Below are 16,321 nucleotides of genomic sequence, written 5' to 3' on the forward strand. Positions count from 1 at the left end.
AGGAAGGAAGGTCCCAGGCCACCTCTGCCTTTCCCAGTGATGGCTTGAGGGGCCTATGACTGCGCCCAGGTCATTACTTGGCAGCCCGACTCCCTGTCACCCAGTAATTCCACTCTCAACAGCCTCCATGTTTCCAGAGTGTATCCCCCTGCATCTGTCATCTAGGACTTCTCTCTTAAATAGGGAAAACCCCTTTCTCAGGGACTATTTCTGGCTCTTGGTCTCAGACCCTCCCCTTAAGATTCTTCCAGCTGTTTGCTCAAAGTCCCACAGCTTCCCTTCAGCACTGCTGGGCTCTCCTCCCAGGAGCACCTAAATAAATAACATGTAATGAAATATATGTGATTGGTTCCTGTACTGCTTTATTTATTTGATATCTGTACACACTGGAGGGCTTTCTACTATACAGTGTACAAATAAACCATTTATAATTGATTAGGTAGGGCAATTGCGGTCATTTCTAGGAAAGTATGCCATCAGGCCCTCCGTTGGGAACCTGGGCACCAATTATGACATTGTTTCTATAGAATCAATTAAGATAAAGTTGAAGCTGCAGCCCTTTGTAGAAGACTGTAGAATGCTACTGAAATTGTAGCTCTAAATAGCTGATTTTCATTGGAGATTAGGTGAGTGATTGTGAACACAGGCTGTGTCCCCAGGCCAACTTCCTGGGAAGGTTCTTTTCCAGCCAGCTATGCCACCTTAGGCAAGTGCCTTCCGTCTCTCATCTGTAAAAGAGGGGTAGTAGAAATACCCAGAGTTATTGAGAGGTTTAAATGAAATAATGCATGTTTTGTGTCTAGTAAGGAACCTGACACAGAACAAAGTGCTTAATAGGTATTAACTGTTAATCACATCATCATTGTGAGGACCAAACTTAAAAGACATGGTTTAGTATACAAAATCTCTTCCCAGAGGGAAGCAAGGGTAGATGTGAGGATGGACCTGTGAATGCTCAAGAATGCGCGTCCTATATAAGCCAGTGCCCACCCAGCGAGGCCACCCCAGGCACTAGCCACAACAACACCCTTTCTCCTTGGTGGCCTCCATGCCTCCTAATTGACCTCTAATTGTCTGGGATGCACCATTTCCCAGGCTGGTCCCCACTCCCTTTAGGGTGGGAACTGCAGTGACAGGACTGAAGAATGCAGAGAACTTGGGGAGTCCAGATAAACTTACTGTCGCTCCTGCAGTTTTATGTCTCATGGAGGCAGCTCCTGGCTCACCATGTTGCAATGCACCTTCAAGCACCCATGCTGTCAGATGTTGGAGAGAATTAGGGCTTGGATCTTAGAACAAACTGAAGATGAATCTCAGCTGAGTCTTTGAGTATCCAAAGACCACCTCTGCAGTTTGTGACAGGGTGAGAAAAGGGGCTAAGAATAACAGACCAGTGTTTGTTTTGTTCTTTTACTTTTTCTTTCCATTGAGAGAACATTAGTTTATAACATTTCATAGATTTTAGATGTACAGTTTCTCATCTCACCAACTGTACATCACCCCATGCTCACCATAAATGTCCATTCCCCATCTACTGCCTCTACCCATCCCCTCCTCCTTTCTTCCCCGCTCCTGGTAACCACTATCCTGTTGTCAGAGTCTAAGAAGTTGTTTGTGTGGTTGCTTTTTGTCTTTATAGCTCACAAATGAGTAAAATCATATGGAATTTGTCTTTCTCCTAACTTATCCATGTTGTCAAAAAGGGTAAGGTTTCATCTTTTTTATGACTGAATAGTACTCCTGTGTGTGTGTGTGTGTGTGTGTGTGTGTGTGTGTGTGTGTGTATACATACCTCATCTTAATACATTCACCTTTCTCAGGCTCTTGGGCTGTTTCCATCTTGGCTATTGTAAATAGTGCTGTGATGAACATATATCTTTTTGAATTAGTGTTTTCTATTCTTTGGGTAAATACTTTGAAGTGGGATTACTGGATCATATCGAGATTTTATTTTTAACTTTTTGAGGAACCTATATGCTGTTTTCCATAGTAGCTGCACCAATTTCCATTCCTGCTAACAGTGTAGGTTTCCTTTTCTCTACCTCCTCCCAGGCTAGTGTTTTGGGTTTTTGTTTTTGTTTTTGTTTTTTTTTTCAATCTGTGTCTAAGCTTCACCCTTAGAACAATGAATAACACAAATATTTATCAAACTGCCACTCTGTCTGGCATAGTGCTTGGTGCTTTACAGATGGTCTGATCACATTTTCTGGGCGACCCCGCAAGACAGAAATAATCATCCACATTCTACAGACAAGGACAGGGGCTCTCAGGTGAATCACAGTAAGACACTCAGTCCCATGAGGCAGGAACTGGCACCTGGGACCAAAGCTTGGACCATCGCAAGTGTTCCAGGTCTCTATAGGACTTGGGTTTTCTGAGGGACTGACCAGAGTAGAGTGGCTGTAAAAATACTTCATTTTGCATCCTAGGAGTAAGGAAAGGGTGGTGAGAAGACAGGGTCTGGGGAGGATTCCACTTGCCTCCTAAAAGCAAATCTAGGTGGGAGAGCCTCCCAGCCCAGAGGTCCATTCATTAAGATTTGTGCTCTGGTCCTCCCACCTCAGGTTTATGTATCTCTGTTCTGCTGACCTCCCATTGCCCAGCTGGGAATGGCTGGCAGATTTGAGAATGGGGATTCTACATCAACTTCACTATATCTCAGGGGTGGCAGCATCTGGAGGCAAGTGGGGAACCATGAGCAGAATGGGGAGACTGCTGGTTTCTCTCCTGTCTCTATCCCCACTGCCACTGAGCTCCATGCCATCATCATCTCTTGCTTGAAGGTCCACAGACCTCTTTTCTTAACTGCTTGCACTCTGGCCCCAGGGAAACTGTTCTCCACACTCCAAACCGAACTACACTGTGTATAAAAATCTTCCCATGACTTCCCTTGGCTCTTAAAATTCAACTTCAGTTCCTTGCCACGGTCCTCAGAGCTTTTTATGGCCTGACCCCTGCCTCCCTCTCCAGCTACCTTTTCTGAGCTTTCCCATTCTCCTGTTCACCTAGTAGCTGCCATTCATCCTTCAGCTCTTAGCCACCGGGGTCACTTCCTCAGATAAAACTTCCATGCCCCTGCAGGCTGTTAAATTCCTCTCTTGAAATTCTTTTTTTTTTTTTAAAGATTTATTTATTTATACATACAAGAGCTGGGGTATAGGCCAGAGGTATGGGTGGCGAGAGGATTCACCAGAGACAGAATAGGGAACAGAACAGGCAGACTGACTGAAATACACTGCTGAGGGCGAGTCAGGAGAGGTCTGCTGCACCATGTGTGTTGCTCCCTGGCCAGGGATCAAACTTGTGCTGCAGTGGCTGCAGAGTGTTTCATAGGTTGCGTCTTAACTCTTTGCGCCATTAGGGAGGCCCCTCTCTTGAACATTCTTACAGGACTCTGACCCCTTGCTCATTTCAGTCTATATTTGTACATTCATTCACATTGTCACACTGATTGACACTTGTCTCCATCATTAGATTGTAAGTCTCCTGAGGTAGAAACCACAGTTGACACCTAACACCATACTGTGTTCACTAACATCTGTTGTGTGAATGAACAATGTCACTGGGATTCCAGTGCTTTGGAAACACATGTTGAACACAGAAAGAGGTGTGGCCAGACGCCAGGGTCCTATGAGTGCCCAACACCATTCTCCTTCCATCTCCCCTCATATAGGCAGGGCTGGTCACTGCCCAACCCAGAGGGAAAGACAAGCATCTTCCTTCTGAGACTCACCTGTCATGGTGGTTACTTGGCAGGCCCACGTAGCCCAGAGAGGGACCCATTTGAGAATCACCTCTTCTAGAACTGCCTTCACTTCTCCCCAGAACTGTGACAGAGACCTGACACGTAGCAGTTGATTTGTTGAATGTTCAGTAGCATATTACTTTCAACGTCCTTCTTAGTAGAAAATTTTTTTTATTGAGGTACAAATTACATAAAATAAAGTGCATACATTTTCGTGTTATATTACTTTTTAGAGTGTGTATTTCATGGGAAAATGGGTAACCCCATTGAGTAATCATAGTATGTCAGTAAGCTGGGAAATCGCCTATCATAGTAATTTTCTCTATGAAGCAGTCCCTCCTTATCTGCAGGGAATATGTTCCAAGACCCCCAGTGGATGCTTGAAATGAAATCTCAGATAGTCTCAAACCCCATGTAGACTGTTTTTTTTTTTCCTTTCTCTGCATACAAGCCTTATGATAAAGTTTAATTTGCAAGTCAGGCACAGTAAGAAATTAACAATAGTAACTAATAATAAAATAGAACAGTTGTTAACACTGTACTGTAATAAGAGCTATGTAGTACCCTCTCTCTCTAAATATCTTATGGTGAATAATATTTTCAGATGGCAGCTGACTGCCAGTAACTGAAACCTCAGAAAGTGAAACTGCAGACAAGGGTTGGAGGGATGCGGGGATGAGGAGGTGACAGAACTCCTGTACCATCTAATTGATGTAGCACCATCTAAATGATATCCTCATGTGTTTAGCACATTTGTATTTCCTTGTTTAATCCTTACTGCAAACTAACAGGGTCCTTCTTATTATCCTCCCATTTTATCAGTAGGGGAACTGAGCACCAGAGAGGTGAGATTATTTGCTCCAAGTCTCCCTGTTATGAGAAGTGAAGGCAGGATTTGAAAGCAGCTCTCTTTACCTCAAAAACAGACCATCTTGATTCTATGTATCTTGATTCTATGTATCTTGATTCTATGTATCTTTTTAAGATCTCAATGATAAGATTTGCTTGCAAAGTCAAAAACCTGCTTATTTCTGTACTTTGTAGACAGAATGTGAAGATAGCACCCAATGTGGAGGATGCATCTCTGCAGCCTCCTTCTTTACCTCCCAGATAGTCATCCCTGCAGACTGCATGGAAGATACAGAAGCCGCCATGGCTACAGAAACAGATCTGAGTCAGCCCTTGGTAAAAGGGAAACCTCTTCGCTGGTTTTATTTTTCTTGGTTGATTTATTTGACAAAGACCCATTTTGTACATCGTTTTGGAATTTCAAAATCTTTTTTTTTCAATTGCCAAAGGTCTCTCTTAAAAAGCCCAAGAAGAAATAAAAGAGAGCCTGTGTGTGCTTCTCCTGCATGTATACAATGTATTCTGAATCCCAAGCTCTGCCTTTTCACATTGTTTTCTGACCCAGAATCACACAGGTTGCAGAGCAGGGGCTGAACAGAGGTAAATCTATCAGGTAGGAGTCAGATTTGCTGTAATCCCTAAAGACACATCTCTATCCCCATTGTTTGACTTGGCAGGACACCTACCTAGCTAAGCCCCTCTGAGGAAGAGCACATGAATTATTCACACCCCAACAGGGCTTCTCTAGTGATATTGGGTATTACAACTAGCCAACAAAGGAAATGTTCCCAGCTCTGGCTGGCTGCAGATTCAATTACTCTTGGTCTTTCTTTACCTGGAGGTCTAAGAAGCCCTACTCTGACGCCTTCGGCAGCAATTCCAAGTGTTTCTGGAGTTGTGGCTTTGGCAACAAGTCATTTAAAGAGGCATCCTTCATCCTGGCGCATGGCATGTCAGATGCGATCAAAACAGGCACCGAGCTTCCCTGGGAACTTTCTCCACTTTAACATGTGTTTCAGCTGTGGGAAAAACAGAGTAAAAAAAAACCTCAGGCTGAATTTACAGTTGCCTTTAATAACCCATGCAGCTAAATTTATTAGGTCACAATGCCCCTTTGAACTGTGTCATGGAATTTTCCATGTACAGTCCAGTTTCTCCGGTGAGAAGCCGACCTTCCCATTTGGTTTTGTTTGTGTCCTTGTTGCGTGAAATCCCATTCCTTGGCCATTTTGGTTAAGAACTGGCTTTGATCAAGGGTGGGCTGTGGGGATTCCAGCATGGCCCTCGACGCTTGTATCTGGAAGGGGAGGAGGTTGTGACGAAGCACTGACGTCTACCCAGGTGGATTGCCATGTATACACCTACTTGAATGATCTGGATCTGCAAGCACTCTTCCTCCTGAGGACACTTAAAGCAAAATTCTGCTTCATATTTTGCAAGCTCTTTTCTCCTGAGTGCTTTCTTGTTTTGCTAAGAATAAGTTAGAGCATAACTTTGTCAGTTTCCTTAGACCCTTCTCATTGAACCAAGGAGTTCAGGGCTAAGATGTTTTTTCAATAGCTTCCAAGTTTCAAAGCCTAGACATCAGAGAAATAATTAGCTTAGATCCTAGAATATCTTTTTTCCCCCTCTTCATCATAATCCTGACAAGTAAAGTTTGGCTAAATGGCACCTGAGATCAAATCAAATCAGCAAATTGATATTGAGCACTTACCATGTGCAAAATTCCTTGCTAGCAGTGGTGGAAAATAGAGTTCAAGACACAATGGAGTCTATTGACTTCTGAATGATTATTTTCCTTCCAAGTGCATCAAGGTGTGACAGACATAACATTTTAATTTCCATTTTCATGGATTTTTGGGTGATGTATATTAGATAAATAGCTCTTCAAAGTTGTGGCCTTGTGGGTAGTTTTGCTTAGAATGAGCATAAAGCAGGCACTTAAGTGAAATAAAAAAGGGGGGGGAGTTAATTTACAAAAGCATGTTAGTTAAATAATAATCGAAATGATTCCTAGAAATGATAACAAGGTACTACTTGAATGATTAGACTCTCAAAAGCCACTATCCTAGATGTACTTAAACACATGTTGTCCCCAAGGAAGCAAGTGGCTTTACTATTCAGGGAGGTAAGCCTAGGGCCTTTGAGTATTTGACAATACCTGGTCATTAGCTTGCACGGCTCACCGCACAGCCAACCCATAATGGACTTTTAATGAAATTGCTCTCACACACATCCTTGTGTACTCCCCATGGTCCGCACAGCAGGAACACTAAGGTGTAGACTACTCCCTGAAACCTTGACTCTCTGAGTGAGGAGAAGATGTGGCGGTTCCCATTAATCACTGCACATCTACTCTGTGCATTAGCATTGGGAAGGGGGTGCTGGGGACAGAGTGGGCACAGCTCCAGGAGCTGATGACAAGTGGGCAATGGAAAAGGAGGGACAGAGGGAAAAACATGCCTGGAGGCTGCTGACCTGATGTGTTCAGCTAGTTGTGGCCCATCCCCTGCGAGAGAAGTGGTGAATAAACCCATCACGTGCCCCTCCAAGGAGCCTTAAACCCATTCAGATGTGTAATACTGTTGAGCGCAATGAATAGACTAACAGCATCTTGGCATCTCTGCGGTGACTAATTTGTGGGTTCCCTGATTTTGTTCTGAGTTAAGTGGTCTTTATGTTCCAATTCTGACAGCACTGAACAGTGATATATTGTGTCCATGATTCTGCCCAGTTTATTAGCGCTCACATAATGACAGCCAGTTGAATGGGAAGAAGTGGTGCATAAACAGAACAGCCAGAGCCAGAGGGGAAGCACTCATTTCTGGGCCATATTTGCTGTGAGGTAATCATGAGATTTTCTCCTGTGTGAGCCAGGGTTTTGAACCCTGAAACTTAGGTTTACTTTTACACTTAAAGTGCAAGTTTGCTTATACAGGGTTACGAAGAACTAACACAAAGTCACCTTAGCCTTTTAGAGAAGTTGAATTCTGGAGTCCTGACCCCTCAAAGAGGCCAGGGTGGGATCCACTGACTGTGATCTCAGGAGTCAGCACAACACACCCAGTTTAAGGAAAAGCTTGAGGGTATATTGCAGCAATTGCTTTGGCCCTAGAACCAGCTAGGTTGGCCAGTACAGAAAGTGGCAGTTGGCAGTAGGAGCCAAGTTCAGGGTCAGGAATCAGAAGTGGAGCAGTAGTTGGGGGCAGAGAGATCCAGGTGGATGCATTGGGTTTGTCCTAAAGGGTGTAGCTTCTCCTTGTTTTGTTTTTTTTTTTTTTAATAGAGGCATGTTTTTATTTATTTGTTTGTTTGTTCGTTTGTTTTGTTTATACATGCATTGGGTCAGAAGCGCAGGAGGGTGAGAGAATTCACCAGAGCCAGAGCGGGGAGCAGAGCAGGCAGAAGGACCAAAGTACACTGCTGAGGGGAGCAGCGGGCGGCAGGAGAGGTCTGCACGCCATGTGGGACCCTCCTCCGGTGGCCGGGGAGCAGCCGGGGATCGAACCGGCGCCGCAGAGGTCGCCGGCAGCTTTGCAACCCAGCGCTCAACCGCTGCGCCACCGGGGAGGCCCAGCTTCTCCTTGTTGACAGGTGTGCACTGCACTTAGAAGGGGGAGGAGCTGATTTGATGAACCACTTTGGGGTGAGCATATGACCAGAACCTTATTTCTCTCACTAAGTCCACATTTTGGTGTTGCTGTTATTATTGACTACTGTTGAATTTGAAAGAGCAGGTAGTGTATAAAGCTCATAAGGATGAGAAGTTAATCTCATTTAAGTAAGTGTCCCTGCTTTACTTGATTCTCAGTTTCCCTCCCCAAATGTAGTCATTATCTTATCTCTTTTGTATGCTTCCAGTACTTATTCATATATAACCTTATGCACATGTTCTATGTGTGTACATAAGATCTCATATACCATATCAGAGATGTATCCATAGGTAGAGAAGATTATTATTCATCTGGTATGGTTTCAAGGAAGCCAAAATGTCTCAGAACCAAAATCAAAAAAAAAGAAAAAGAAAAAAATTCCCTAAGCCAGAATCCAGGATTTTTTTTCAACCATTTGAAAATTATTCTTTAGATTTTGAAAATTTATTAAAATGTTTTAAAAGCAGTTTTATGTTCACAGCAAAATGAGGGGAAGGTGCTAGATTTCCCATATACCCTTTCTTCTCTCCTCTCTCCCTAAGCTTCTCCCATTCTCAGTATATGCCATTGGAGTTGGACATTTGTTATAATCAGTGAACCAACACTGACACACCAGAATCACCCAAAAGTCCATACTTTACATTACTATTCACTTTTGGTGTTTCATATTCTATAGACTTGAATTTAGATTTAAAACTTTCTTATTAAAACTTCTCTTGCATTTGGCTAAGAACCATCTGCAAGTTCAGGAATGAAGAGGGCCTGTTTGCAAATGGGTTGATTTCAATGGGCCCCTCAGCCACATAGGACACTGTGGACAGAGCAGCATGGGTTGGGGTTCCAAAGACAAGGCAGGGGCTGAATGAGAAAAGACATGAGTCAGCAGGATCTCAGGGCAAGAGCAGCCAGGAGACTGTACTAGCAGGATCTCAGGGAGGCAGCCAGGAGACTGTACTCGAGAATTCAGGGCTAGGACAGGAGATCATAGACTCCATGTTTGCCTCTGCATGGGTCTCGGCACACACAGAGACATCGCCTCTCTGAAAGGAGAGGCTGATTGACAAATTGAGGGTTTAAAAGGCTTCTGAGAACAACAGAGGAGGAGCCACCAAAGAATGCTCATCTATATCCATGTGCCTGTCTTGGTACTTGTCATGATAAGCTGCTAATTTGATTTCATCCTTTGAATTTCGTGTTTCTGTTTCTCAGGGTTGGAATAGGCATTCCAGAGTCACCACTTGCTTGTAGCTGAGACTGAATAAGATGAGAAGCCTTCCCTCAGGCAGGGTCTGAAATCTATACCTCCCAAGGTAGGCTGGGCCCTTTGCTGCCTGCCTGTCAAGCCCACCCTTTTCTCCTCTGTGCAGCACAGATAGCTCTAGACAGACAAGATGGACAGACAGCAGGAGAGCTGTGAATGAGAGTTACAGTCACAGATGATGTGAGAGGTACTCAACCAAATTCCAGTTACCAGCAGTATGATGAGTTGCGACAAGTAACAAGGTTTCCAAGCCTCAGTTTCACTGTCTGTAATGTGAGATTAATACTAGTCTGTACCTTACAGGTTGTTGACAGGGTACAATTAGTTAAAGCCTATAGTGCCTCAGAACACTGCTGGTTAAGTACTCAGAAAGGTTCAGCGTTATTGCTGCCCTTCTTCTGGAACTTCATTTGGCCTCTCTTGTCAGCCACTGGCACGGATTTTGCTAGAAGTTGGTGAGCCCAATCCAGTGCTCTTTCTGTTCCTTCTGGCCACAAACCTCTGCTGGGCAGGGCCTGAGGTTGACCTGATTCATATCTGCCTCTGTCCTTGGTAAATGTGTCCTACATGGCCCTGGTGTGTTTGCTGATCTAATCAGGAGAGTGATTCAGGGCCCATTCCAATGTTTACGTTGGCTCTGGGCCTAATCTTGTCTGTCTTGAACTGTAAGTCCAAGAAGATGGGCCAGATCTGGTTCAAGTGCTCTGCAGGGTCAGAGCCTCTCAAACATTTGGAGGGATAAACACATCTGGGTAGGGTGGCTGGGTTGTTGGTAGCTTCATCTTAATGTTACCAATTCCTGCCTGTGTAAACATTTTGTTACCTACAAGGCAGTCAGTAGGACCGTCATTTTTGCCTCCTGTTTTGGGCACTGGATTTTTTACAACCACTGCTGGCATTAATTGGGCACTTACCATTACAGGCTCTGTTAACCACTTCCATATGAATAATCTTGGGTAAGCCCCAAAACCACCCGATGAGTTGGCTTGACTGCTAACCTACCTCTGCCTAACTGAGGCATCGCCATAACTGGGGATGTTAACTCATTCACCTAAGGCCACAGATCCAGTAAGTACAGAAGTAGTACCAGGCAGGGGTCTGTGTGGAGTGTTAAACCCTCAGATTCTCATGTTCACAAGGTACTCATGAGTCCCCTGAAGACATGGCTGACAGCCAGAGGTGGGTTCAGTCCATCTGGGGCCTGGCTGGAGAAGCTGTTCTTTCTCACAAGCTCCCAAGCAATGCTGATGCTGCTGGTCCCTCATCCATGCTTTGAGTCACAAGACACCAAATGGGAAGCCAGCTGACCTTACTTCAGTGTGTCATGCCTGGCAGTCATCGACTCATTCACACTTGGGGAGAATGATGTCACAAGTGGCTGTCAGCAAGTAAGAAGCTAGACCCTGTGGGACTTTGACGGTAAACATGATGAGGCAGTTTCTCTGCTCTGAGAAGACTAGGCCTGGTAGCCCTTCTCCTTCAGTCTTTGATCCATCCTCCTTATCCAAGAGTGGGTCCTTCTGTACCCCTGGACATGTCTATTTCCTAAGTCTCAACTGGGTTCCTGGTTTTGGGGCCCCAGGAAAGTCACTATGATCTTTATTTCATACGCTAACCACTTCTTCACACCCCATCTCTGATCATAGTCTCAGAGCTCAGATCTTTTCAGGAATCTGATTCCTCTCTTAGCTGCCGCTTTCCTTTGGTTTTCAAATCCCAAATTGACTTAACCTGCATACCATCCATGGCACCTCCACCTTCTAAAGCCTCTAAAAAGGGACAAGACCTTGGTCATCTCTTAATAACATGAGCTGTTACTTGTTTGATAACTGTTTGTTACTTAATTAAGCTCTTGCCACTGTCTAGAAAAGGCACTGTTACTGTTGCCATTTTTCAGATAGTGTATACAAGGTCAAGAGACTTGTCAAAGGTCACACAAAGAGTGAATTTTGGGTTTACTCCAGGAGTAAACCCAACACTTTTACTCCCAACACAGGTTCAATATTGCCTCTCTCCTTCCTACCCATCACTACAGCTGGAGTCATCGCCATCAAACTTTTTCAATTATTTTTTCATTCACCAACCACCTATTAAGCCTCTAGTATGTTCCACCTTCATGCTAGGTGCTGGAGATGCAAGACAGGTTTATCCTCACTTGAATAAAGTTTGATTTCAATGATCACATTATTGCTACAGTTAACCTTGCAACTTTTATCTGTTAGTTTAAACCAAATGAACTCACATAACCCACATGGACCTCATTTTTTTCTCATCAGTAAGTAGAGATCTTATTGTACCTACCCCACAGGGATGCTGCAAGAATCAGATGAGGTCATAGATCGCACTGAAACATAGTAGATGGACACTAAATCTTACTTGAAATTGCATGTGAATTAAATTCAGGTTCCTCAGCGTGCTTCCCAAGACCTTCATTCCAAACACCCATGTAGCACCCAGAATGAAGCATTGCTATTCTTCAGGTGTGATGCACTCTGTCCTGACTCTGTGACCATAATCAAGGGCTATTTTATATCAGTGTTTATAATATATCATACCTCTTCTCCACTGCCAAACTCCTTCCCACTCTTCAAAGTCTAGCACAAATATTGCTTTTTCCAGTGAATCCTCACAGTAAGATCAACTCTGTCCTTCAGAAATGCCCTAGCAGGAGAACCAGGAAGTAGGAACTTCATTTCCTTCCTGCTTCAGAGGTTCCAGTAAGAGTCTTGTCTTTTTGTCTTAAGGGATCTTTTTTGCCATAAGACTGGTGACCTCCAACATCTTGGGATTGTGGGAAATATTTCAGGTGTACTGTGAAAGGAATATGGCCACAGGTAGGCTGGAGTCACAGTAGAGCCTGTGCACTGTTTCATTTTTTCATTCATTTCAGCAAACACCGTGAGTGCCTACCACACGCTAGATATTGAGGAGCCGCTAAAGAACAAAAGAGCAAATCCCCCTGACTTCATGGGATTTGTATTTTAATGGAGGCCCCTAAGCATCCCAAACTGTAGTGGCCAGGGTCTCTAACTTTTTGTGGGACCCACATAGTGTTTGTGGTGATGTGTCAGGTTCTCCTGAGACACTGCACAACTCAAACATGCTTCCCAAATCCGGCCATCCTGTACTGGGGCCCCAAGTGCCTCAGGCATGGGACCCTAGGATTGCCAAGTACTTGAACTGTGGACTCCTGAGACCTACACATGACTTGTTAGATGTTCTCCCCAAGAATTCTGCTCTACATACACGTGGGGAGTGAGCAAATGCCTCGGAGTCATCATCTTCAAACAAGAAGAAACAAATAGCTCCCTGTTTACACCCCAGCTTCTGGTCCCCACACCCATTGCTGCCTTGTACCCTTGGCTCACATAAGAGCTTAAACAAAATCTAGTTCCCTAAGGCTGGGGGAAGGGTGGAAAGTAATTTTTTTTAACCTACTCAAGGTCTTGTCCAAACGAGTTGTCACCAAAAAATGAAAGCCAGATGTTATTTTAGTGAGAAATAAATATGTGGCCAAGCTGCGGATTGAACCTGAGGTCTCCCTGGATGGTTTCCACGTGTGTCAGTAGCTGGACTCCCAGGTATCCACCGATGCTCTTGCTTTAGTCCTTTAACTGAGGCACAGAGCACACAGATGGCTAATGAGCAATTAATACCCAAGACTCCCATCCCAACATGGAGATGCCCATTGGGCTCCTAAGTCAGTTTCCAGTCAGCACTGTGAGCTGCCACCAGACTGCTGAGTTCAGGGTGAGAGAGGCAGAGAGACCCGTGTCTGGAAAAGGGGGGAAAAGGCAAAGGCAGGCTGAAAGTGCCGCCTCTAGCTTCTCAATGAGGGAACTGCTTTTGTTGGGAGCCCTTAAATCCTCATGGGGAACATACTTCAGATAACCATCGAGGAATTACAGATGAAATCAGGGCCTCAGAGCAGAGAGCTGCCCTTTGGGGTTTAACATTACAGCGTGTTCTTCCCAGAGTCTGATTCAATAGTGAGCTTTCAGCCAAAGGAAGTGTTTTCAGTAATTGGCCGAATCTCCGTAGGAAGACTGCTGGGCTTGCTACTGCTTCTATCAGAGCATTTCTCATCTCTTGGATTTTTCTTACACTTTTTAAGTTCTAGATACAATCAATTGTGCCTTAGCCTTTGAAACATGACATGCTGGTATTAGAACTTCTTTGCAAGGCAGAAAAAAATGTGAGAGAGGGGAAAAAGTGATAGAATGGATCTCAAAAGCTCAGTGGGACCCAGAGCAGAGAGATAAACCCTTGAAAAAAAAGGCAAGCAGCTTCTGACCCAAAGATTGAGGGTAAGGGAATTAGAGGTGTAGGTAGGTAGGCAATCTGAATTATGGTTGTCTGACCTGGGCCTGGGTTCAGGCCCGCCACCAAGATGCTGCAGGAAGAAGCCAACCCAAGTAGCTGGATGCAGGTACCATGTGAGGGCCTCTAGGGAGGAAGGGTCTGTGAAGAGCAGGGCAAAGCCCTATCTTTAAAGGCCCTTTTTGAGGGTTTCTCCTATGTAAATTGAAGATAACAGTTCAGAATTCATTTTGAGGATAAAATGGATTAAATATTGTGAAGTACTTAAAAGAGTTGCACTTAGTTAAATGCTATTATTATTATTTCCAAGCAGACATGAGGGGTCAGGAAAAGACAGTTCTTAAATATGAGATTCATTTATTCATATCTCATTCAGTCTTCCTTCTTTAGTCAAGAAATCTTTACTGAGTCCCTGGAATATACAAGGTACTCTTTTAGGCTCAGGGATACTGTAAGCATGTATCAGGTGGGACGTGGGGCAAACTGTAGCCTGGGGCCTTAATCCAGCCCACCCTCTCTTTTGGTAAAGTTTACTGGAACACAGCCACACCTACTCATTTATAGATGGTTTATGGCTGCTTTCATGCTACATTAGCAGAACTGAGTAGTTTGACTGACAGTGTAGGACCTGCAAAGCCTAAAGTAATTACTGTCTGACTCTTTACAGAAGATGTTTGCTGACCCTGATCTACAGAGACCTTTCCTTACAGTGCTTACTTCTAATGAAAGAAGCAAGTAAAGGGGAAAATACAGTATAGCAAAATAACTTCAGATGACCTTAGGAGCAGAGAGGAGGACCAGTCAACATCCTTGAAGAGAGGCTGACTCAGCTGAGATCAAAAGGCTGAATAGGAGTTGTTAAAGTAGAGAAGGTGGGAAAAGTGCTTCCCCTGATAGAGGTAATAGTTGCAGATGTCCAGAGGTGAGAGAGTGTAGGGTATGTTCAGGACTCAATGAAATGAAATTTGTCCTAGTTGAAGGGACAGAGGACAGACACCTGGCACATCATTTTGAAAGTAGTAGAAGCTTTGATTTTCTGAGGACAGTGGGAGCTGTTGAAGGATTTTCAGCAAGTGGGGAAATGTACACTATACTATTATATGGTGATCATTTCACTTAGAATATGGAGGATGGGTTCAAGAGCTGAGTGGGAGGGTGAAGATCAAGACTAGAGGTAAGAGGGCCAGTGAGGAGGCCAGTTCAGTAATGGAGGAGGAGGCATGGTATTCTGAACTAGGGGAGTAGCAGTCGAGTGAGGAGAAGAGAATGGTTTGGAGACATATCTAAGAGGCAAAGTTCATAGCACATCAGAGTGGGTACACATGGGGGGCTATCTAATGAAAATGAGTGAAGCATGGAGGAGGGCCACTTCGTGAGATGGGGACCATGTTGGACATGCCTATGCAATGTCCATGAAATGTCAAGTTGTCTTTTTAGAGCAGCCCGTACCATCTGCTCATGTATTCAACTTTAAGACTGGAGAGGAATATTTAGATATCTGAACAAAATGTTTCTAGGGACCAAGAAGAAGACCCAAGGGAGGCTGCCCCTGCTTTGTTCCAGGAGTATCAGGGAGACTGTGGCTGCAGCAGAGTAAGAAAGTGGAAGAATGGAAGAAGGGGGAATTTGACAGGGCTAGCAAAGTGTTTAGATAATGTAGGGATGAGTCCTATTGCAGGGACCTTGACTTTCACTCTGTGTGAGTTAGGAGCCATTAGAGAGTTGTACACAAAGGAATGACTTGATTAATGAGGATTTTGAAAGGACCACTCCAGCTGGTAGTCAAATAAAGAGTGTGGGGGGTGAGGGCAAAAGCAGGGAGTCCAATCAGGAGAATATTGCAAATCTGAATGTAACTTCTCCATCTCTGTATTAGTCACTTCTCCCTTCTTCACTCAAAAATCTTTATTGAGCCAACTAACCAACTTTGTTTTGTATAAACAATCTCAGAATTTCAGTGGTTTACAAAAATAAATATTTGTTTTATTCGCATGTGGATCATGGGTTGGTTGAATTTGACTGATTGCAGCTGACCTCAGCAAGACTCAGCTGGAGTTGGATTCACACTCTGGATTGGGCTCAGAATCTTCCATGTGACTCCTCATGCTCCTTGTGCTGTGGCTACCCAAGGCATATTTTTCTCATGGCACATGGAAGAAGAGGCAGATAGACCAAGCCAAGTCACACAAAACATAAAGCATCTGCTCACATCACCTCAGTAACCTTCTGTTGACCAAATTGAAGTCCATGGCTAAGTCTGCCATCAGTGGGACAAGGAAATAGATTCTTTAATGGGAGAAACAGCAAAGACACTTGGCCAAAATCTTGGGTGTATGATTCCACAGTGGAGAAGAAGGGAAGAATTAGAAACAAATACCAATCTAGCACATCCTCTCTATTCCCATTGTCCTCAGGCAATGTCTCCAAGTTTTGACTTGTTAACTTTCTATTACTCCATCCATTCCTGGCTCTCTTCTTCCATTCACAGGCTGC

The 16,321-nt window shown here is 44.2% G+C and overlaps 1 protein-coding gene and 1 long non-coding RNA gene across 8 annotated transcripts in view; one reads left to right on the top strand and one right to left on the bottom strand.

The window, feature by feature from the left end:
- Positions 1-16,321, top strand: part of SLIT3 (slit guidance ligand 3) — a 610,824-nt gene that overhangs the window by 69,070 nt on the left and 525,433 nt on the right. The gene's annotated exons all lie outside the window — the stretch shown is intronic.
- On the bottom strand, positions 354-10,460 carry LOC119237273 (uncharacterized). 6 transcript variants are annotated; one of them, XR_008550221.1, is made up of 5 exons: positions 10,423-10,460; positions 5,430-5,613; positions 3,734-3,895; positions 1,180-1,346; positions 354-728 (listed from the first exon to the last, which is right to left on the bottom strand). It is a non-coding gene; the product is annotated as an uncharacterized LOC119237273 (long non-coding RNA). The 6 variants fall into 6 exon arrangements; XR_005123239.2 differs by lacking the exon at positions 10,423-10,460 and having other exon boundaries at positions 3,734-3,840; positions 5,430-5,664; XR_008550222.1 differs by lacking the exon at positions 10,423-10,460 and having other exon boundaries at positions 1,180-1,300; positions 5,430-5,664.

Source organism: Talpa occidentalis, unplaced genomic scaffold (assembly GCF_014898055.3).
Source record: "Talpa occidentalis isolate TD23 unplaced genomic scaffold, MPIMG_talOcc4v2.1 talOcc4.9, whole genome shotgun sequence".
NCBI classification, from domain to species: Eukaryota; Metazoa; Chordata; class Mammalia; order Eulipotyphla; family Talpidae; genus Talpa; species Talpa occidentalis.